At 35.0% G+C, this 23551-nt stretch overlaps 1 pseudogene across 1 annotated transcript; it reads left to right on the forward strand.

Moving 5' to 3' along the window:
- The first annotated feature begins 12893 nt into the window (after positions 1-12893).
- On the forward strand, positions 12894-22484 carry LOC143589713 (uncharacterized; annotated as a pseudogene). The gene is made up of 20 exons (XR_013145332.1): positions 12894-12946; positions 12979-13840; positions 13963-14187; positions 14347-14530; positions 14636-14752; positions 14821-14978; positions 15052-15649; positions 15948-16012; positions 16127-16227; positions 16503-16645; positions 18008-18067; positions 18591-19195; positions 19282-19463; positions 19550-19853; positions 19987-20235; positions 20460-20569; positions 21356-21614; positions 21689-22048; positions 22136-22331; positions 22400-22484. The product of XR_013145332.1 is annotated as an uncharacterized LOC143589713 (transcript).
- Positions 22485-23551: the final 1067 nt, after the last annotated feature.

Here is a 23551-nt window from a genome sequence, read left to right on the forward strand (position 1 = left end):
AGTTCGAGCTGTTGAAACCACAAAAAGGAAAACTTATTGAAGACAAAGATAGAGGATTGAGAGCAGATGGCAAGCCTTGGATGATTATGAAGTATAAGCCGATCCGGTGTTTAAAAGAAGTGCCGATGAAACAAATGCCCAAGGATGTGCTCAAAGATCTGAAGTGGTGGTATGTTGATTGTGAAACAAGCTGAAGCAGTAATGGAGGACGAAGATGAACAAGAGTTGCTGAGAGTATATGATCCGATGCATCTAGTGAACTTGTCTCAAGCTGATCTGCAGGTGCTGAATGAGAAGAAGATATTTTATATTCCTGCTTAGAAAGACGAAGCGAAGAAATATCAAAGAATTGTATCAGTTTGTGTACGTGAAGGAGTTCATGCTTAAAGACGAAAGATCCAAGATTGTTGAAGATTACAAGACACGTGTTTGAAGATAAAGATATGAAGCTACTGCCAAGGGGGAGTCTGTTGGTGCATGATGTCAGTAGTTCAGTATATAGTGTCTGTAATCGAGTTAGTTGGATTAGTATTTTGTAATAAGCGAAGTTAGCTCACAAGTTCGCTGATATAGGCGAACTTGTAGAGTAAGCGAAGTTAGTGACAACTTCGCCTAAACATGCTAGGCGAAGTTGTCGTGTTATATAAACATTAGGTTACGGCTTGTTTAGAGAGGGTTATTCATTGTATCGAGTTTACGAGTCCAGTGTTTGTGATTGATATCACGTGTTTTCGGTTGCAATACAACGTGTCTTTGTTTATTGTAACGTGTGTTTGATCGTGTTAACTCGTATCGTCTTCTACGCTCGTAACGTCTTACGTAGGGATTCCGCACCTACATAGAACGAGATATTCCGTGTAGATCCGGCTGGGAACCTACACTTAGGAACACTGATTTAATAGTTTTTTACTAGATAGCGACAGTCTAGCATCAGACGTAACATGTATAAATAAGTAAATGAGTTCGGTTTATATGAATGGCTTCCAAATGGTCACGTGTTCGAACCAAATAGTTCGGATAATTATTGAAACTGGTTTCCAATGAGTCGAATGGGGTTATGTGTGGACTCAATCCACTCGAGCCAATTGGAAATAAAAAGATTTGGCTCAAGTCAAGCAGGCTAGGACAAGGGAGGTCGACCCAAATGTGAATTGAATCGAATGAGAAAATGGAGACTCGACTCGATTTCGAGTCAAGTGAAACATGTAGTCGGCTGGAAATTGACTCGAGTGGGTCATGAAAACGGCTCGAATGGAAGGGGACTCGATTCATGGGTCGGCTCAATTGAAATCAGGACAAGAGAAGTGAGACTCGACTCAAAATGAGTCGAGTGGAATAAGGAACCCGGCTCAAAAGGATCAATCGACTCGAATGCATATAAGGTCCAACTCAAATTCCGATCGATCGAGTGAAAGGGGTGCTCAACCCAAATAGATGGATCGACTCGAATGGAGGTTGGAATTCGACTCGACCAAATCTTGGGCTCGATCCAATTGTGACCTAGCCCAAATCAAGATCCAAATAAAAAGCTTAAGTTTGGCCCGAATCCCAAACCAAGGAAACAAGTAGACTCGATCCAAAGTTATTATGGAATGTAACCCGAACCAGATTTAAATAAAAACAGGTACCTGACCGAGACCCAACTCGTAATAAACCGTTAGCTTATAGAGTTCATTAAGAAGCCGTTAACATGTAAAGCTTGTTAAGAATCGTTAATCCAATTCGTAACTTATAAAGATTGTTCTCTTAATAATAATAAAGTTAAGGTTTAATAAACTACCAAAATAAAGTTAACTTTCACTAAAACAATCAGTTTGGTAAGGTTATACGTCGGTTCAGTTAACTTAAAAGTTAACTCCGTTAACTTAAGTAAATCAAATATTAAGATAGAGAATTAATACGTGTAACTTAATAAATAGTTAGTCGAGCTCAATTAAAGAAAGGCATCACGGTAAACTCGGAAAAGAATCGACTACAGGTGAGTTCTAGTCCCTTTACTCTGTGACGTTTTTCGGGGTTGTGTGCATACTACTATGTGATAGTTAAGGTAAGTGTATGATACATGTATGATTATATATTGAATTTTATTATTATGGAATGTTTGTATGAATGTGCGTATATATATTGTATATGCAACTAGAAGGTATGTAAAGTATGCACATATGATAATGAACGTATGGTAATGAATGTATGGACGATTGACGAGACAGGTATGGTTGTGTGGTTATTCGAGACAGAAGGTACCATACCCTAATAATATCTGAGACAGAAGGTTCAGAATAATATATGAGACAGAAAGGACCGGACCCTAATAATATCTTAGACGGTAGAGATAGAATAGCTTATGGTATACCATAGGGAATTATGAAAGAAAGTATGTAAATACGTATGCATGTATGTATGAAGAAGTAATAGTAAGTAAAGTACGAATACGTATCTTCGGACACGTATAAGTAAGGATATGAATGTGATGTATGTTAATTGATTAACTATAACTCACTTAGCGTAGCTGACTTTTAGTATGCACGCGGGTGAATAGAATGAGGCAGGTGGCTTGAGATTGGACACGTGGCAAATCAGGAGAGGACTGGCATCGAAGAGAAGGAAAATTCATGTGTTATTATGTTTAACGTTTAAGACTTATGTTATTTTGCTTAAAACAAAGTACTTATGTTTTGTATGAATGGTTGACGATTATGTTCCGCGAATGGTTTTAATTAACTCTGATTTTCGAATTATGTGAATGAGTAAATCCAACTCGTATGAATATAGAGCACCCGAGAACGGGGCCTTACAAGTTTATCAGGATCTGGCACAAATTTATTGCTCCTATTCCATCAATTATGAATCGACTGTTTATTATTTATTTATGTTTTTGATTTATGACTAATCACGACCCTAATCGAACAACCTTAATCACAGCAACGATGATCAGTAGCAACTTCACTGCAGCGACATAACAGTATAGGTTCAACTGAGTTATGGATTAAATGATTTTTGATTTGTATGTTAATTATGGTTCAATGACGATTTAATATCAAGTTCTATTATGGTATATTTTGTTTAACAGATTATAATTTTGTTAATGAGAAATTCAGTTATGGTATTGTATATTCTGTTTGATCGATTAGTAGGTTCAATTAAGTTCGGTAGGTTTAAATGATTTTTTTTATTATGGTGTAAATGATTTTTTATTATGGTTTAACTGATTTATGATTATACTTTTTGATTAGTAGGTTCAACTATGATTTGATTATGATGCAATATCAAATTCGATTATGGTTAGATTATGATGTAAATGACAAGTTTGATTTCGATACAAAAGATTTTTAGGCTGTTTAATTGATTAGTACTTTAATAGGTTCAATCGAGTCCGATTATTTTCTCAAGTTATGTTGGTTTATTATTTGGTTATTAAGATTGAAGAGTAATATGTTGCTTTAGTTTTAGTACTGTAGTTTTTTTTTCTTAGATACTCGAAACCCAATTACTCCAACCCAAAAAACCTGAACCCTGATTACTCAATCTCGAAAAACCATGAGAGGTTTGGGTTAGGTTTCGAGTGTAGATTTAAATTTTGAAATCCAAAGAACCCAACAAAAAAAAAACTCGAAACCTGAAAGACAAACAAATGACACCCCTAGATTGAACAACTTCTAACATTTATTATTTGAAGTTGAAAAAAATAGTCTTTAATAATATAACTTTGGATTATCAAATAAAAAGGCCTTGCAGTTTAGGGGTGTGTGCGGTGTGGTTTTGGGCTAAAACCTAACTGAAATCCAAAACTTCGGTTTTCGGTTCGGTTTTGGTATTTTTTCGGTTTTTTCATTTGAGCTTGAAAATTTTAGGCCGAAAAAAAAGTTAGCAAAAAATAATTAATTTAGGTGTAAATAATTTTGTTAATTGTTAACTAATAGACTATTATACATTTGACCAAAAATATTTGAGTTATATAATTATTAAATCCTTATAAAGTACTTAAAAGAAAAAATAAAAATTTAGAAATTCGGTTCAGTTTTAAAAGACATAAAACAAGACCGTCGATTTTTATTCAGGTTCGAACTTGTTGAATTTTTCAGTTTCAAATTGATTTTTTGATTTCTTACACACCCCCTTACTTGATCCACAACTTCCTGGGAGTTGGCCATATATATCAATGAAATAAAACATCTTTCAAAACACAATAAAATAAAATTGAGTAAATTGCGATCTGTGTTTTTTTTATAGCGTACTAGCTTTTGAACCCATGTATTACGCGGGATTAGTTAAATAATAAAAATAAATAGGGTACATTTTCTTGAAAGAAATGAACAAAATTAAAGGTAGGAAGAGAATAAAATATATACTACAAATAATAAGAAGTATATAATCTCAAATGTAGAAATTAGAATGAGATGAACCATTACAAGTTTACAACAATATACAACATTTGTTAAAATTATTTTTACTCGTTATCCATGGATAATTGTAATGAATGAGATGAGAGATTAGAAAATTAGAAGTGAAATTATAACCTATTAGTCAAAATTATTTGACCCATGACCCATGCATATGCAGGATAAATAAGATGAGTAATTAGAAAATTATAAAGGAAATTATAACCCTTTTGCCAAAAAAAATTTGACCCATGACCCATGGATAGATATGAATGAGATGAAATATTAGAAAGGAAATTATAACCCATTTAACAAAATGGTTTTGCCCATAACCCATTGATAGGTAGAATGAATGAGAAGAGAGATTAGACCTATAATGAATGAGGGATTGACACATCATCCTCATTATTTTCTTTTAGAGAAAATTACTGTTTGTGTCCCTGTGGTTTTAGGACGGATGCACAATGAGTCCCCGAAAAATTTTTTGAACTGGTTGAGTCCCTGTGGTTTCAAAAATGAACCAATTGAGTTCCTGTCTTTCCTTAATTGTGTCAGTTTTAGGGGCAGATTTAACATTTTACTTCAATATATATACATTGTCACTCTGAGTCCTTGAACTTTCATAATTGGTCACATTGAGTCCCCTTCCCCTTTTAACAAAAATAAATGAACTAGACTAATTTTTTTAACAAAAGTAAATAAACCGAACCACTTTTTCACCAAAAATTAACGAACCGAACTACTTTCTAACAAAAAAAAAACCGAAAACTAATTTTTTTTAATCAAACTAAACGAATCGAATCACTTTTTTACAAGTAGTTCATTTCGTTTAACAAAAATAAACGAAATGAACTACTTTTTATAACAAAAACAAAGGAACCGAACGTATGTTTTAACAAAAATAAACGAATCAAACTACATTTCTAAAAAAAATAAACGAACCGAACTTACTTTTTAACAAAAATAAACAAACCAAACTTATCTTTTAACAAAACTAAACGACTCAAACTACTTTTTTTATAAATGAACTGAACCACTTTTTTTACAAGCAGTTTAGTTCATTTCGTTTAACAAAATTAAACGAATCCAACTACATTTTAACCAAAAAAGAAACAAAACAAACTTATTTTTTAACAAAAATAAACAAATCGAACAAATTAAAAATAAACTAACCGAACTACTTTTTTTAACAAAAATAAAATACCGAAATACTTTTCTTTAATAATAAATAAACCCGAACAACTTTTTTAACTAAACTAAACGAACTGAACAATTCGCTCTAGCAAAAACAAGCGTATCGAACTATTTTTAAAAAAAAAACAAATAAGCGAACCAAACTTATTTTTAACAACAAAAAAAAACGAACCAAATCAATGTTTTTTAACAAAAATAAATGAACCAAATTTATTTTAAACAAAAATAAGCTAACCGAACTTGTTTTTAATAAAAATATCGTCGTAGCTTGCACTAAGGTGGAGTTCGATTCTATTACTTATTTTAGAAGTAGTTACGTTCATTTAGTTTAGTAAAAAAGTAGTTTGGTATGTTTATATTTGTTAAAAAGGTAGTCCAGTTCGTTTATCTTTGTTAAAAAAGTAGTCTGGTTCGTTTATTTTTGTTAAATAGTAGTTCGATTCGTTTATTTTTGTTAAAAAGAGTTTGGTTTGTATTTTTTGTTAAAAAAGTTTGGTTCGTTTATTTATGTTATAAAAAATTAGTTCGGTTTGTTTATTTTTGTTAAAAAAAGTTCGAATCTTTTATTTTTGTTAAAAAAATTTGGTTCATTTATTTTTGGTTGATTATGGTTTTGTTGGTTGATTATGGCTTGATGGGTTATAGTTTGGTGGTTAATTCTTTAATTTGGAGGAAATTTTTAAAGAGGGATTAAAACTGAACAATCACTTAACCATAAGGACTCATACGGATCATAAAAAAGGTAAACTAGTAATTCCACAGCGATAGGGACTCAAATTGTTCGTTTCTGAAACCACAAGGACTCAACCAGTTCAAAACCTTTTTTGGGGACTCATTGTGCCTCCGTCCTAAAGTTACAGGGAGCCAAACAGTAATTTTCTCTTTTCTTTTATTAATAAAGTTAGATTTAACCTAAAATGCAAACTTATGACGAACTAACACTTGATGTTTAATTCTAATTGCAATTTTAGCCGGTTCATTTGACCCAAAATGCAAACTTGTGACGAATTAATGCTTGAAGTTTAATTTTGACTACAATTTTAGTCATTGAGGCTATAATTAGGAAAAACGTATATTCTTTTAAACTTTTATATTTATTTTTTATCATTTATTTGAAGGAAAAAACTGAGGTTTTTATCTATTTTAAGACCTCATCACATCCTCCTGTATAAAAGAATGGAATATATGGCTTATCATTCATTTTCTATCCTTTTCTTTATGTTCTTTTAATTAATGAAAGAAAAACATTAATATAAAATGTTATTTTATTGAATAGAGAACGATGTAGCTGATTTCAAAAGATTATAAAATATGAAGATGAGGATGACTTTTATTTTATAAAATGTTATTTTATTAAATAGAGAGAAATAGAGAATGATGCAGTTGATTTTCAAAAGATAATAAAATATGAAAATGAAGATGACTTTTAATTGAATTGTAGAGATTATAATAAGGAACCAGATGTTTTGGTCATTAACTCGCTAAGCACAAACTGACACGATTAATCCATTTTTTGTCACCTAAGTGAAATAAACATGTCACTCTCCACCATTAACGGTGTGACCAACTAAGGGTGTAAAAGACCGAGATCGACTCGCTAAAAAGATCAAATACGTATAAGCATGAGCCTGAATATAAGCTCAAATACAAATGAGCTAGCCTACTGTTTATACCACCACAATAATATCATTCGGGATGATAAATATATATTAATTAGATATAAAAAAAATTATATAATATTAGGACAAAAAATAACTAAATAGTATACACAATATGTTATAGTATGTGTTACAATTTAAATAAATTACATATATATTTATAACAAAAATTATGCAAGCATACAAACAAAATAACTAAAGCAGCTGGGTTAAAAACTTTCTAACAAGCCACTCGTGCATAGGCGAGTCAAAGTTCAGCGCGTTTGCACCCTATGAATAATCAGAAAATCGATCGGTTAAACAGTTCTTATAAAAACTGGTTGTCTATTCATTCTAGAACTAGACAACTCTTCTTTGTAAAACAATTAGGGTCACTTTATGTTTAAAAGCCCCAAGTCCTGGTTAACATCCAAACACTACCACAAAACGAAGACTTGGACGAAAACGAAAAGACAAAAAGTCAGAACATTTATTCAGAACATCCTACAAAAAGTTAGAACATATAAAGCTTCTTGTAGAATCAAAAGTAAAACTTAGCATTTGGGTTCAATAATAAATAACCAAGCGCAGACCATCATCACTTAGCGCGTGTCTGAAGAAGAGAGGCGAGGCTGACTCTCCATCCAGCAAAAACTGCAGGCACCTTCCGCTCAACAAGTGGGGATGCCAAGCCACCTCCGATGCCAAAGCTGGAACCATCCTTAGGCGTATAACTGCTTCTAGCTATCTGCATTTCTGATGTTCTGAAACCAAACACATCCAAACAGCACATTAATATGAAAACATTTCATGGGCCTTGAAGATTCTAGGCCGAATCATTAACTACAGTTTTGGGAAACGACAAACCCAGAGTGGCCATTTGGCAATTTCACGATTCGGTTACGACGGTTTGAACCAATTTTTTATTCTTATTCAAAAATCTTATCTTTAGTTTGTATTCATATTTTACAAATCATAAAGATGGTTCTTTATTTTAGTCCATATACAAAGCTACACATTCCAAGAGTGAAAAAAATACAGCCGTTTCTAAATCTCAAACCGCGAAAACCGGACGGTGAACCAAACATTTGAATCTCAAACAGACCAAATCAGTGCAATTGTGTAGGCTATGCAGTTAATGCAGAAAAATATCAGACATCTGTCAAGGACCGATGATATTTAAGACATCGGTAATTTTAATATCATGCATAATCTATATTATCTTATAAAACATATAGGCGGCTCTTCATCTTCTACGCTCTCTCTCTCTCCTTGTATATTTATTATGGGTTCACCGCCGACCACTTCAATCCTCACGTTTCAGGCTACATCAATTTCACTCCTTCCTACATTAATTGCAACCGTTACAGCTTACAACCGTTCATTATATGTTATTCTCAAACATCAATTTTAGGGTTGGAGATCAATATTCCGTTGTTCTCTCTCTAAATTCACTCTCTACAACAGATCAAAAGCAATCCTCTCTCTAAATTGAAGATAACAAATCCATAGGTAATTTATAAATCGGTAATTGTTTTGAATCATTGTCTGTTGTTTTGATGTATGAAGTGATTCCAGCAGTGCAACGGTTAGTGGTCTTCTTGGTCGCCTATGAAACGGTGGTGGTCGGTTGGAATCTAGTTGTGCAGTTTCAAACTCAGGGCCTTCTTTATCACTGTAAGTCCTCTTCGCGTCTGCTATGTAATTTGTATTGTATTCATTGAATTTGTTTTGATATTTATGACTGCAAATACCCGCGGCCACCATAGTCTCCAACGGACGGAAGGAAACTGGGAAGTAATTGTTTATTGTTTTATCTATATCTATATCTATATCTATCTATATCTATATATTACATATAAAACATTTTAGATGGACAAAATAGTAATTTAAGGATTTTAGTGGAGACGCTGTTATATTAAGTGTTTGGCCGGACTTAGTTAGCCTCCCGTTTCCGGTGGAATCAATTGATCGGTTAATGTGAATTCAGTAAATAAGAAAAGAGTCCAGATGCATAGGGATCTCGCTCAGTTGCTTGTACTGTACACCCCGATTCGAGTATGTATGTCTAATTGCCCCCAATTTAATTGATAGTTTCTATTGTTTTATCCGATTTTCGTATAAATTGAATTCCTTATTATTATTATTATTATTATTATTATTATTATTATTGATATTTTGTCATGTTGAACATGCAATTAGTGAAGAGAAGATAGTTGTTGCATCTGAGTTGATTGAGATATACCATCAACTTATTTTTTGCCATCAAAAGAACTCTGATGTCCGTACCACATGATCTTACATCATTACAGCAAGCCGACTCTTTTTATTTTTCAAGATTTTGCTGAAACTACTCTGAAAGTGGCATCTTGCTTTTGTAGCTGTTAGCTTATTTCATTCAAATGAATAGTCATCAAACCATATAATTCTAAATGTTTCAGATTAGTTATTGATAGAGAAAATGGCAGACGAAAGGGGTGTTTGGTTACTAATCTGCAGCTACAACCCTATTCTTTTGATTTGAACAGCGGTGCAAGGTGGTGCGAGTTTGGTTTGACCCATAGCGAGGAGCCTAAATAATAATAATAATAATAATAATAATAATAATAATCAGCTACCTACCTCTCTTCTTTTCTCTTTGTTCAATCCAATTAAAATTCATTACTAGATTCTAAAGAGTCCTCCTTTAATAATTAATAACTAGGGAATGCCCGGCATGATGTGTCAGTGTGTTGTATGCATTTTTTTCGAGTTTTCGTTTACTTTTCTCTTGGTTTAGTAGAAGATTGGATACACATAACAACAATTTTTAGTAGTTATTACATATTTTTTTAGTTGTTCATATGTAGTGTTATATTTACATAATCTGCGTCCTATGCATTATAGAAGATATCAATTTCTTCTAGTTGTTGATGGTTTCGAAAATGCTTTCTTTTGTTATTTATTATTGTTTTTGAACGGCCAAATTACACCAAATCTGCCTTTGACAGGGCTCGAACTTTTGACCTCAAGGGAGCAACACCACACTTACAGATGACGCATGGCCTTTGCCCAGTTGTATACCAAAGCAGTATTTGTATAGTGAAGGAAGCAATTGACTGTTGCATGATCCTGCAATCGAATATTTTAACTTTTTAAAAGTCTTTAATGAGAAACATTTGCACGCATATAATGTGCAGATCAGTAATTTAGGCTATTAGGAATATTCATATTGAGAAATTAAGAAGGGCTAACAAAAAAATAAACACCAAAAGAAACTTTTTTTTTTCTCTTATGCAGTTTTTAAGTTTTAGTGGTATCCATTATGTAATTATTTGGGTCACATGAGAGCATGGTTAAGTGCAGAAACCCTTTGGGAATAAACGACATGTGATAAGTATGCCCCCTCCGTTTGTTTTAAGTTATAGTTTTATTAAACGCAACTAATACCAAACTCTCGTTATTTGCTTACAGCTACAAAAACTGGGCAGTTGGCATACCTTTGGGCCCGAGATTAGCATAGAAATCCATTTTTTTTCTAATTGATGAGTTTAACGCACTAAAACAACGGTCTGAGACAAAAGTTGGACAAAAATGGGTCAAATAAGTCACTTTTATAAAACTTGGTAGCTTAAAGCGGGCACAAATGAGTGAATGAGCGCACCACCTAGCAAGACTCATGCCTGCTGTTAGTCGCTACCACCCAAACCTTTTTTGCCTGTCAGCTTTGCTATACTTAGATTCCTAATAGCCTAAAGTAATGATATGCACATTATATTTAGCAAGAATCACAGCTGTCGCAAATTTTATGCACATGAAAGTTTTTAGATCCCGTTCAATTAAATGAATACAAAGTAATTACCAACATCAATCAAAAAAAAATATATTCTAAAAAAGTAACAACATAAAATCAGGGTATATTCACATTACTATATACCATATACAAACGATTAAAGAATGCAAAAAACAAATGAAACAACATTAAAGAAGAGAAAAAATAAAAAAAAAAGCATAGCATGACCTTTGTTACAGCTTCCTTATACAACAGGTGGTCACACCATCAAAATGCAATATAGCTATACACATGTAAAAATGTAGTTCTATTTTATCATCAAAGTAACTTAACATCAGTCCAACAATAGCATCCATTTACTCTATACGACCATATGACCTTAAAGTTCAGAATTGTGAAGGCGTCAAGGCTGTAAAAAGATACCGATTGCAGGCGTTCATTGTGGGTTAAACAGTGGCAGTTGTAGACAAAAATCTTTGTCTTAAATATTTGTATACAGGTTAAATGATTAATATGATCAGAAGCGCTTAATCCATTGCCTCGTGATCAGAATTGTTAGGTCAAAACAACAATTGCAAAAAATAAAATTCATAATAATAGTCTTTGGTTATGCTACATGCAATAGAACAACTAACCGCTACAATTTAGTTTAGGCTAGTTTGGTTATTGGCCACTTGATCGATGTCAAAAGGTTAATCAAAAATATTTGTAAAACGCGTTTTTCCGCCCAGGCTACCGTAGCTTACGGTCTCCTCACTGTAAGCTACGGTGGGACCGTAGCTTACATTAACACCATTGCCTTACGGTGGCAGCCTCTCAGCACTATTTTGTCCATAATTTCTTTGTTATAGCTCCGTTTTACGCACCGTTTTCGGCCACGTCTTCGTCTTCAAATTCTCTATCAGTCCATGCAATAAAATCTTCATTTCCATTCCATCTCATATGTTCCAATTTAGCTCCTTTAAGCTCCGCTCACCTGTAAACGTAAAACCACTCAAAGTAATCGTGTCCAAGACATATAAACACATAAAATACACGATATAACTTACTTAGCACACATTATTTCACCCACACATCACCACTGAACATTTCTGATAAGTTGAACGTGGAGTAAATTATGAAAGGCCGTAAAGGGTCCTATAGCCCACGCGTTGCGGCATGGACGCGGAAGAAAATATGCCGATATCAGTTCAACATAAAACGTAATGTAAGTTTGACTTGTTAAGAGAAAACAATGACCTTACTTCAACCTACTAGAGATAAAACGTAACCCGGATCGACCCGTTAGAAATAAAAACATAACCCGTTAAGAGATAAAACGTGATTAAAATCACGCTGTTAGAGATAAAACTAAACCGAAATGGGCCGTTAGATAATCTACACCCCAGTTTGACCCGTTAGAAATAAAAATATAACCCTCGGTACCCCTTAGACATAAACATATCCCGAAATAACCCAACAAATTACTATGTGTTACTAAATAATATATACATGATGCTTATCAGAACATTAAAAAAGAACCTAAATTTCTAACTTATTAAAACAAAATAAACAGCCCAACAAATTATTCAAAGACACATGTTGTTAATTCAGAGTATAAAATAAAAACCTAATTTCATGTATTTAGGTTAAAAGCAGAGCAAGTAATAATGAATTTCAGTTTCAAATCGTGAAGTGGATGTTTAAGATGCAGAGTGAATAAGTGTAAGAAAATTGAATTACGGTTGCCGAATATAGCTTTGTGGTTGTTCACCGGAGAAGACAAATTCAAAAATATGCAGGGAGACGGTGTGGTGCACACCCCCAGCAGCTAACCCTATAATACAATAGGTTTGTTGGTTTACAGTTTAACTTAACAATCAGTCAATCGCTATATGTTTCAATTAATTAGGTTTTGGATTGTAATATGCTATGGAGCTAGACCTAGATGCCTTCCTGCAACTTGACCAACAGCCTCTCGCTTGGTAAGTTTTCGTCAATTGCCTCCGTTGTTCAGGTCAAATGCTAAGCACTGGCAGCGCAGCCTCACGCTTGGTTCCAACTCCACATGCTGGGAGAAATCCACTACTAACCCCCCCGATGATACTGCCACACATTTAGATACCAAACATATAGAATATAAGAAGAATCTCGATGCTGAATGTGAGGAGTTTGCCTCTGAGGTGGAGGAGATATTTGATATTCATTTCAGAGGCAGAGACGATACAACGCTTACTTCACCAGATATCTACTCTCCTTTGGTTTTGGATAATGACGGTGGTACGGTGTCAGTTCTAGATGACAGCAGCATTGAGGGCGACTTGGCACCTACTGACATGGATGATGATAAAGCGGAGGACTCGGTAATTGTTGTATTATCAGAAAAAATTGATGCTAAAGAGGTTAAGGAGGAGGACTCAGTAATTGTTGTTTTATCAGAAAAAATGGACGCTGAGAATTTGGAAATCCATGAAAAAGATGTTGAGTATGACCTCCAAGCAGAAGCTGATGACAAGCCAACACAAACTGATGTTTCTGTCGATACGAGTGAAAAGACACGATTAAAGCCCCTTCAGTTTACTGAGGAACTTGAAAAGAAGCATGCGTTTACGGCTCTGCACTGGGAAGAGGGTGCCGCTGCCCAGCCAATGAAGCTTGAGGGTGTGAACATGGGATCAACGGTGTTGGCTTATTTCAGTACTAGCACTGATAACACCATTACCAGGACAATATCCTCTCCTTCATTCAGGCGAGACCATGGAACTCCACAATCCCTAGCAGTTCATCTTAACTACATTGCACTGGGAATGTCTAGAGGGTTAATCGTTATTGTTCCCAGCAAATACTCTCCACATTATGCTGATAACATGGACGCTAAGGTTTCATTCACATGACTCTCCTTTATAGTACCAGTACTATTAGATGCTATTGTGGATTTTTTTTTCTTGTTACTATTCTTAAGTTAAATATATATATATATATATATATGCTTTTCTTTCAGATGTTAATGCTAGGATTACAAGGCGATAGGTCCTATGCCCCGGTCACATCCATGTTCTTTAATCATCAAGGAGACCTCCTTTTCGCAGGATATGCTGATGGGCATTATACTGTTTGGGATGTCCAAAGGGTCTCTGCTGCAAAAATTGTTACCAAACATAAAGCTCCAGTAGTTCACATGCTATATCTGGGGATGGATTCTCAAGTGACTCGCCAGGTCGACATGGTTAGCGGTGATAGTAAAGGTGTTGTTAAGTTGATTCGCTTTTCTCCATTTTCATGGCTGAGTAGGTTCTCTACCTCTAAACCCTCGGTAAAAATCTACCTCTTTTTATGGTTCTTGTTCATACGTCTATCACATCTGACCTTATTTTTCTTAAAGTAGACTCTTCTTGATGAATCAACAAGCACAGTTGTATGCACGTCGCCCCTGGTGCCGGAGGAAAGTTTTGGAAGTTCTTCCACAAGCACTTCCATTGGTACGAGTGGCACTGAAAATACGACGGGAGGGGATTTGACTTCCGCTGAAGAAGGTGTGGTCATATTTGTCACTCATCAGTCTGCTCTGGTGGTATGAAATTCTTTGAAGACTAGACCTTATGCATAAATTATCTTAGTAGCTTTGTTACTATGGCACTAATATGTTCTTGTACAATGCCTTCACCTTGTTTTGTTGGCCAAAGTTATTTCTAACAAACCAGAAGTCTACGCTCAGCTTCCCAAGCCTGATGGGGTCCGGGAGGGTTCCATGCCTTACGCTGCTTGGAAATATATACCTCCCTCACAGGCTGGTATGTTACAAATTGATTGATGACTCACATGCTGAAACTTTGTTGGTAATATGATAATTTTCTTACAGAGAATGTCCAGGTAATAGAGTCTGGAACCGCGCCACTGCTCGCACTTGCTTGGGATCACCAAGTACAGGTTGCAAAATTGATGAAGTCAGAACTGAAAATACATGCAAAATGGACCCTTGAGAGTTCAGCAATAGGGGTTGCTTGGCTGGATGATCAGGTCATTGCATAGTTATAATGTGGCTTTTGCTATTCATTTAAAGGTAACTATAACAGATGTTATGCCTGTTCAGATGTTGGTGGTGCTAACATCAGCTGGAAAGCTCTGTCTGTATGCAAATGATGGGACTTTAATTCATGACACAAGTTTTGCTGTAGATGGAGGCAGTGGAGATGATGTCATTGGACATCACACCTATTTCTCCAATGTCCTTGGCAAAGCTCATCACAATTATATAGCTGTTAGGGGTGCTTCTCTGTATCTACCTGGGCCTACACATCTTGTTGTTTCTCGCCTTCTTCCGTGGAAGGAACGCGTCGAAGTTTTGCGCAGAGGCGGCGACTGGATGGGTGCTTTCAACATGGCAATGGTACTATATGATGGTCAAGCCCATGGTGTTTTTGATCTTCCTAGATCATTGGACAATGTTCGAAAAGTAATAATGTCCTACCTAGTGGAGTTGCTACTAGCATACGTGGATGAGGTCTTTTCTTATATATCAGTTGCATTAGGCAACCAACTGGAGCACTTGAAGACTGATAGTTACTCTATCACTTCAGAGCAGTACACAAGTGTTGGTGGGGTTGCAGTTGAGTTCTGTGTTCACATCAAGAGAACCGACGTCCTGTTTGACGAAATTTTATCTCGTTTTGAGTCTGTTCAACAAAAAGGTACATTGTATTTCTCTTAGCGCATGGCCTTTTTCATATTATTCTTTTGGTTTGATTGATTAAACAAAGCCTTTGATACTAAGTAGCTTGGTTTAAAAATGCGCGCATAATGTGCAATACACACGGTGCGGTGATGAAAACGCATCGCTGAGTTCAATTCTGTAACCTGTTTTTGGTTTTTGAATCACAAGTTTATTAATTTTTACTTAATTTTATAAATTATAAGTGTTATTATGTTAATTCTGGCTCTGAATAGAATCATGCAGATTTTATATGTCTATTAATCTTCTGTTTTCAGAGACATTTTTGGAGCTTTTGGAGCCATATATTTTGAAGGACATGCTTGGATCACTTCCACCCGAGGTATTTCTTGTTTACATCTTTTGTATGCTTGAAAGTTCTGGCAATGCTATATCATTACATCCAGGAGCTAGTGCATGTTGTAACTGTAACAACAATGTTTTTCTTTCTTTGAAGATTATGCAAGCATTGGTGGAGCACTAAGCGCAAAAGGTTGGCTGCAGCGAGTTGAACAATGTGTTCTTCACATGGACATTTCTTCCTTGGACTTCAATCAGGTAAGTTTTGATAGAAACTTTGCAAAGCTGAACTTCTTACACAACTAAATAGTACGTTTTCAAGAAAAAATCACGTAAAGATATAATGAAGAACCCTAGAAATGACATTTAACACCTAAATACATACACTCTCACCTCATGTGCAGTGTTATTAAGATATATGAACAAATATAATGTTAAAAAGCCAGGTAGAATAAGGAAACACAAGCATTTAGCCACAATTCAAGGATGTTGTATTTTTCCTCACAGCTTTTCTCATGATTTGCATGTGTCAGGTCGTCAGGTTATGTCAGGAACACAATTTGTACAGGGCCTTGATATATTTGTTCAATAAAGGTCTAGATGATTTCAGGACACCTTTAGAGGAGCTGCTTCTGGTATTTACAAACAGCGATGACGAGAATGCTCCATCACTCGGGTATGTCACATTATGGGATAGCTAATCTTTTCAAATTCAGCTTCTTTTTATAGTCACTTTACCATATACAACATGTCATTTCATTATCAATGATAGCTATTTACACCGTAAATTGTCGAGGCTATCATCATTCTCATACATACAAAGCACACAGTTTTTATTTCCTTTTTTTTGTTATTTGTTATAGAAAAGCTTGTTGCTCAAGGAGAACCCCTTTATAAATTACACTCTACAAATGATTAGCTGCTAAATCTCTGTTTATACTTTATAGTTTACCATTTAAGCTACAGGCGGCCCCTGTCCTTAGCGCTTGCCGGAGTATTTAGAGCCCCATTATATTGTAGTACTTATGTGTAGAAAACCGAACAGCTACAAGCGATCCGTACCGAAACCCGGTGGATCGGTTAAATGATTTACTAAAAACCGACTATAGTGGGTCGGTTATGGTTAAGAAGATTTTCATACCTGCTAATATCGAAGCGAACCAATTATATGTATGTTTTTTATTGCCATGCAATATAGTAATATATATAAATGTGTATAACAATTTATTCCATAGTCAAAAAAGTTCGAGCCAAAACTTTCAGGCCAAAATAATGCCCAATTATATTGTAATGAGCTATTTTTAGCTAAGTTAACGACCCACTATAACCTTTGAAATCGATTAACTGAAACTGCCATAACTGATCGGTTATGGTTATGGTTATGGTTTTCCATTAACCGACAACTCGATTATGGTTATGATTTTGGGCCAAAGCCGACCCATGCATGCCTGTATTTTTTACATACATACTCAAGGTACAAAACCTCTTGCGGTTCATTTTGCTGTATTAAAATCATGTCTAAATTAAAGCATTATATATATATATATATAGTGATATACAAAAAGAAGTCTCGGATTGAGTATAGATGCAGCGTTGTAAAAATCTTGATTAGTCACTGATTTAGTGGAGATTAGTACCTAATCAGGATACTGATTCGATTTCACCTAATCAGACCAACAAATCGGTTGTCGGTCAAAGCTGGTCCAGATCAGCCCAAAACGTTCAAAATTGGTCAAATTTTGGTCAAAACCGGTCAAGTTTTGGTCAAAGTTAGCAAAATAAGTCAAAATTGGTCAAACTCTTTGAAATATTTGAAAAGTTATACTTATTAATCCAATCCGATTAATAAGTTTGAAAAGTTATATATAGAATTGTGTGTGTGTGTATATAATTTTGAAAATTTATGTATAAGATTCCGATCCAACTGCATATATGGCCCTCCATTGTAAATACAGTGTATCCTATTATTAGCATTTTTTCTTCTTTCTTATGAAGTTTTATCCACGTGTCTATTTCATGCCTTGGGTTTTGTAAACAGGTACAGAATGCTAGTTTATTTGAAGTACTGCTTTTCAGGCTTAGCTTTTCCTCCAGGAATGCCATCTGTCTAATGATATAAATTAATATGTTGTGTTTATGACTAGGCCTGTAAACAAACACGAACAAGGGTATGTTTGTGTTTGTTCATTTAACTTTAAACGAGCACAAACACGAAAACTTAATCGAACAAATATTTGGTGTTCATGTTCGTTTGTTTAAGAAATGAACATGTTTGTGTTCGTTTATGTTCGTTTATTTAAAATCTAAGCGAACAGTTTACGGACATAAACAAACATAAGTGAACATAATTGAACATATATGAACCTACTTAAATGAACACAAAGAAACATAAATGAACTAACGAAACATGTGTTCATGCTTGTTCGTTTAATTAAATGAACTGGAAATTTTTTTTCATGTTTGTTCGTTTATTAAAAAATGAGCATAAACGAACTTCCCGCCGAATGGCTCATGAACAGTTCACCGAATGTTTGGTTCGTTTACAGGCCTATATATGACTTTGGATTTGGATTCTCATTTTTTATTTTTCTTTTTACTAAATGTATAATCAGGACATGGAGCTCTCTCCCCGCGCATTTACCATCTCTTATAAGGGAGCTTATACACTTCTTACTGGAGGCTTCTAATGCTCCAAGTCCTTGGGGATTGGCTAACTTGTCATCCACAAATTTATATAAGAATCTCTATCATCTCTTAGAGTTGGACACTGAAGCAACATTAGATGTTTTGAGATGTGCATTTATAGATGAAATTCAAAAGCCAGATAATCTTTTGCATGAAAAGGATTCTACATCTCAAAGTCAAGATATGACCCAAAAGACCGTAGACGCTCTGGTTCTCATATTAGAAACCAGCAAATCTATTAGCACCTCAGACTATTCAACCTGACACAGTTTGGCCTTCAAAGGATGATATACGTTATATACTAGAGTTTATTTCTAGTTTTGTTTCCCGTGGAAAGGCCAAAGTCTTGAATGAGTTGCTAGGTCAAATATTTGAGTAATTGACTTTAGATGCTAGCATTCCAGCAAACGGTGAAATGAAACGTGAAATTTCATTTAAAACAAGAGAGAAGGAGGTTCTTGCACTTTTGAAAGTTGTGCCTCAGACAGATTGGGACGACAAATACTTGTTAGACATGTGTGAGAAGGCTCACTTTTACCAGGTTCCAACGACTCTTTCTCTCCCTTCCTCCCTCTCTATCTCTATTGAATGAAAATGACCGATAATTGTGTTCATGTATTCATCTAGGTAAGTGGCTTCATTTATGACAGCAGACACCAGTATTTAGCTGCTCTTGATAACTTCATGAAAGATGTGGATGAACCAGTTCACGCTTTCTCCTATATCCATAATTTGCTGCGAACAAAGAGGCTTGATTATATGGAAGCAGCAGTCATTTCACGAATTCCATATTTAGTTCAAATAAGCAGGTTGTTATTTCAAATGCTGAATCGCCCTAGCGTTACTTACTTTTAATGATAAATAGCTTTCGTAATTGTGTGTTAAACTTTGGCAGGGAGGGAACGGTTTTTCTAGTTTTTGAACATTTTTTTCAAGAATTTCAACAAATTTTGGACGAGCTGAGGACTCATCCAAAAAGTCTCTTTCTCTTCCTAAAGACGGTTATTGAAGCTCATTCAATGGGCACCATGAGCTTTAGTTCTCTGAGGAAAGGAGAGCCTTTGTGGTTCACTGGTACAAGGGTAAAGGATCAGATCGACATAGTAGATGATTTCTTAGAAAGACTATCAGAGTTTCCAAAGTCTTTGCGAGATAATCTGGTTCCTGTAACTGATGAAATGACTGAGCTGTATCTTGAGGTAATTGCTTATACAGTTATACTGTTGTACTTTACGTTTAGTTTTAATTTCCTTTATTTTTGTCAGATTGCATGCTGATCGCAGGTATTCTGTTGCACTTGGATCTAAACTATGCTGTTTTTTTGTTTTGCAGTTACTATGTCAGTATGAACCCAATAGTGTTCTCCCTTTTCTTGAGACATGTGAAAGCTATAGGGTAGACCATTGTTTACGTTTGTGCCAAGAATATAAAATCATAGATGCTGCTGCTTTCTTATTAGAAAGGGTTGGAGATGTTGGAAGTGCTCTTTCATACACACTTTCTGATCTTGCGGATAAATTTAGCATGCTTGATGCTGCTTCTGCTGATTATGCCGTGGCGGATCATTTAATGAAAAAGGAGGTTTGTCACTCTTTCCTTGAACATATTTTTCGTAGGAAGTTTTCATATCCACCTCAAGACTTGCACATATCGTATTTACCCACCCAAAAATCATTGCATTATATTAACTAATTATTCAATTTTATCTATTTTATTAAAACAACTCATAACATTATACCTTCTCATTCTCCATGACGACTTCTCCATGAATATATTGTGGGTGAATGACATTACATTATGTGCAGGTGAATGACATATTACATATTGTGCGTACTTGTGACGGATTGTGCCAAAGGAACAGTTCTCGGTTAGATCCCAATGAGTCTGAGGCCCTCTGGTTTCAGCTGCTTGATAAGTAAGCACCATTCCTCCACTGACACAAACAGATAAAATAATAATAAATATTGGTTTAAATCACGTGTTACAACTTGCCTTTGTTTTACAACTCTGTTTTGTGATAAGATGTTGAATTATTATTATTATTTGTGGACAAGTATTAGTATAAGATGTTGAATTATTATTATTTGTGGACAAGTATTAGTATTTTACTTACAGGACAAGTTTTATATTAGATATTGATTAGGTATCATTTTTCTCAATGTTTTAGGAAATCTTATTTTATAAATAGGGCACTAAGGTTGTATTTTTTTTTTTATCCTTTTTTTGATTTGATATTTTGATTTGGAATTCACCGATTGGGAGTGGCGATGGACCTTTTGAAACTCGATCAACTTATTTTACTACTATTTTGCTTTTTTGTTTTTTAAATCCTTTTTAAGCCAGATCTTATCATTTAGTTATTCTAAATTGGCGACATATTATGATATTAAACTTCTCTTACAGTATTGCTTTAGCCTGTCTTCCTGTTGCTTCTCTATATACTTAAACCATTTATTTATATATTGTTTTTCTTTTATTATCTTTTATTTGCCATGCATCCATTTTATAAAATTGGGAAGAAATTTAAATTTTAGAACTTAAGATTCCCATGGAAAGAAGATATGAAAATAACTGGTATGCACATCAAGTCTAAAGATCATTTAAGTAATGAATAAGATCTAAAAACAGCTGGTGTATTCTTCAAGAACATGCATGTGATACAATTTGGAACATGGTGATGCTAATATTTTTTCATATGCAGATTTTGTGAACCGTTAACAAAACCAGGATCTGGTAAGGACCAGAACGGCACTTCATCTGCAACTATAGGGCCTGATAAAGGTTTGAGAAAGCTGTTGTCTATTTTTATTAAAGAGATTGTTGAGGGAATGATAGGATATGTTCGGTTACCGACTGTCATGATGAAACTTCTTTCTGATAATGGTAGCCAAGAGTTTGGTGATTTTAAGCCTACAATACTCGGAATGCTTGGAACATATGATTTTGAAAGAAGAATTTTGGTATTTACTTTTTTCTCTTGTCCTCTTTTATGCATTGTATAAAGAATAAAAGTATTATGCATTTTTATTGTCAGGACACTGCGAGATCTTTGATCGAGGATGATACATATTATACCATGACATTACTCAAGCGAGGAGCTTCTCACGGGCATGGACCTCAGAGCCTTATTTGTGTCATATGCAATTGTCTTGTTACTAAGGACTCCCCCGGGATCCGAGTGTATAGTTGTGGGCATGCAAGCCATTTGCATTGCGAACCGGCCTCTCATGCAGGCTGCCCCATTTGTACGCCAAAGAAAAAGTCTAGACTTCCTTCTGCTGCTGCTGCCAAGAGTGGATTGGTGAGTAAGGCGGCGATGCTACCAAAGCACAAGTTATCATCACAAGGGACCCACCTGCAGGAGAAAGATGCACTTGGTCGTCAAATATCCAGGGTCGGTTAGTTGTCTCTACTTTCTTTTTTTTTTTTTTCTCTATAAGTTACCTACTTGCTAGCTGATACTGAGGTCTTATATCAACAGTATGAAATATTAAGTAACCTTGATAAAGACAAGAACCAAGTGGACAACATGCCGCAGTTGAGACTTGCACCGCCAGCTGTCTATCAAGAAAAGGTTGCTATGTTGAGGGGTGAAGGTACCAGCGGGCCTAAAACGGGCAAGCAAATTAAAGATCTGAAAACAAAGGGACGATTTCCCTTGAAATCAAACATATTTGGTAAGTTGTTTTCTGCTTCACCTGTTCGAGACTCGTCTTTGAATTTTAACATCCCATCTTTCTTGCAGGCAAGGAAAAGATCAGCAGAAGATGACATAGTATAGTATGCCAACGGCCTGTTTAGAGAGAATCTTGTTTGTAAAATGAAATTATTTTAGAGACAGTGAGTACTAACGAAATGCGTAATATAATGTAGTGAAAAGGAATTTTGACGTTGGTGCCTATGCTCTTTTTCTTTTCCTCTGCACCTAAATAATAATTATAATAATAATAATAATAATAATAATCAAAGGAAAAGAAAGGTTTCTGGAGCAACCTCTGTATCTCTTGCCTCTTGGGATGGAAATAAGATTTGTCTACACACACCCTCCTCATACCTTAATAATAACTAATGTTATGAGTATGATTATACCGAGTATATTTGTTTTTGTTTGTTACGTGTCTTTCAGAGCCTAACATATATTTTGCAAGAGTAAGATTTTATTCTAATATAGCTCTTATAAAACCAAAAGTTTTTGAAAAACCACTTGCCAACGACAACGTAGCCGGTCCGGTCATTGATACTTTAAGTAAAGTGGAGCTAGGTGAGAACACAAAGGAATGTCAATAAAAGTGTAAGGATGTGTTATGGTTTTTCAAACGCATGTGCAATAAATTATATCTAATAAATGCTGCCTCTATTTTCCGGACTTGGTTGTGTGTTCGAACTAGTAGTCAACCGCTCAATTACTGAGAGGACTCTCACTGTTAGTTTTTCGAGGTCGGGTTTGTTTCTCGCGTCTATGTTGTTTAACGTTTCGATCATCACATGCCGTCACTAGAAAAGATGCATGTGTGTCGTCGATTGCTGATTATCAAGTGAGAACCCAAGATTAAAAACAAAGTGCCAGTTTTGGCTCTATGAAAATTGTAATGCCCAAATTTCATTACTATCTATTGTAAAAATATAATAAATTGAAATACAAGATAATATTATTAGTTTCTAATAAAAATCTTAACCGTGAATGATCTCTAGTCCAATTGATAAGAATGAGACACTTAGACTCCCCGCTATGGGGCGCCGTGGAGGAGGGAACACCGCCAGGGGGCGCGGAGAGGTGGGGCGCCTTCTGGAAGGCCAGCGCGGTGGAAGGTTGGGTCCCCCCCCCCCTGTCCCCCAACGGATTTCGTTTAATTAAAAAAATCAAATTTAAAATTATATATATATAGGAGAGGGATAT

This window comes from Bidens hawaiensis, unplaced genomic scaffold (genome assembly GCF_021521415.1).
Source record: "Bidens hawaiensis isolate Kalapana, Puna unplaced genomic scaffold, B.hawaiensis_p1.1 tig00037747_1, whole genome shotgun sequence".
NCBI classification, from domain to species: Eukaryota; Viridiplantae; Streptophyta; class Magnoliopsida; order Asterales; family Asteraceae; genus Bidens; species Bidens hawaiensis.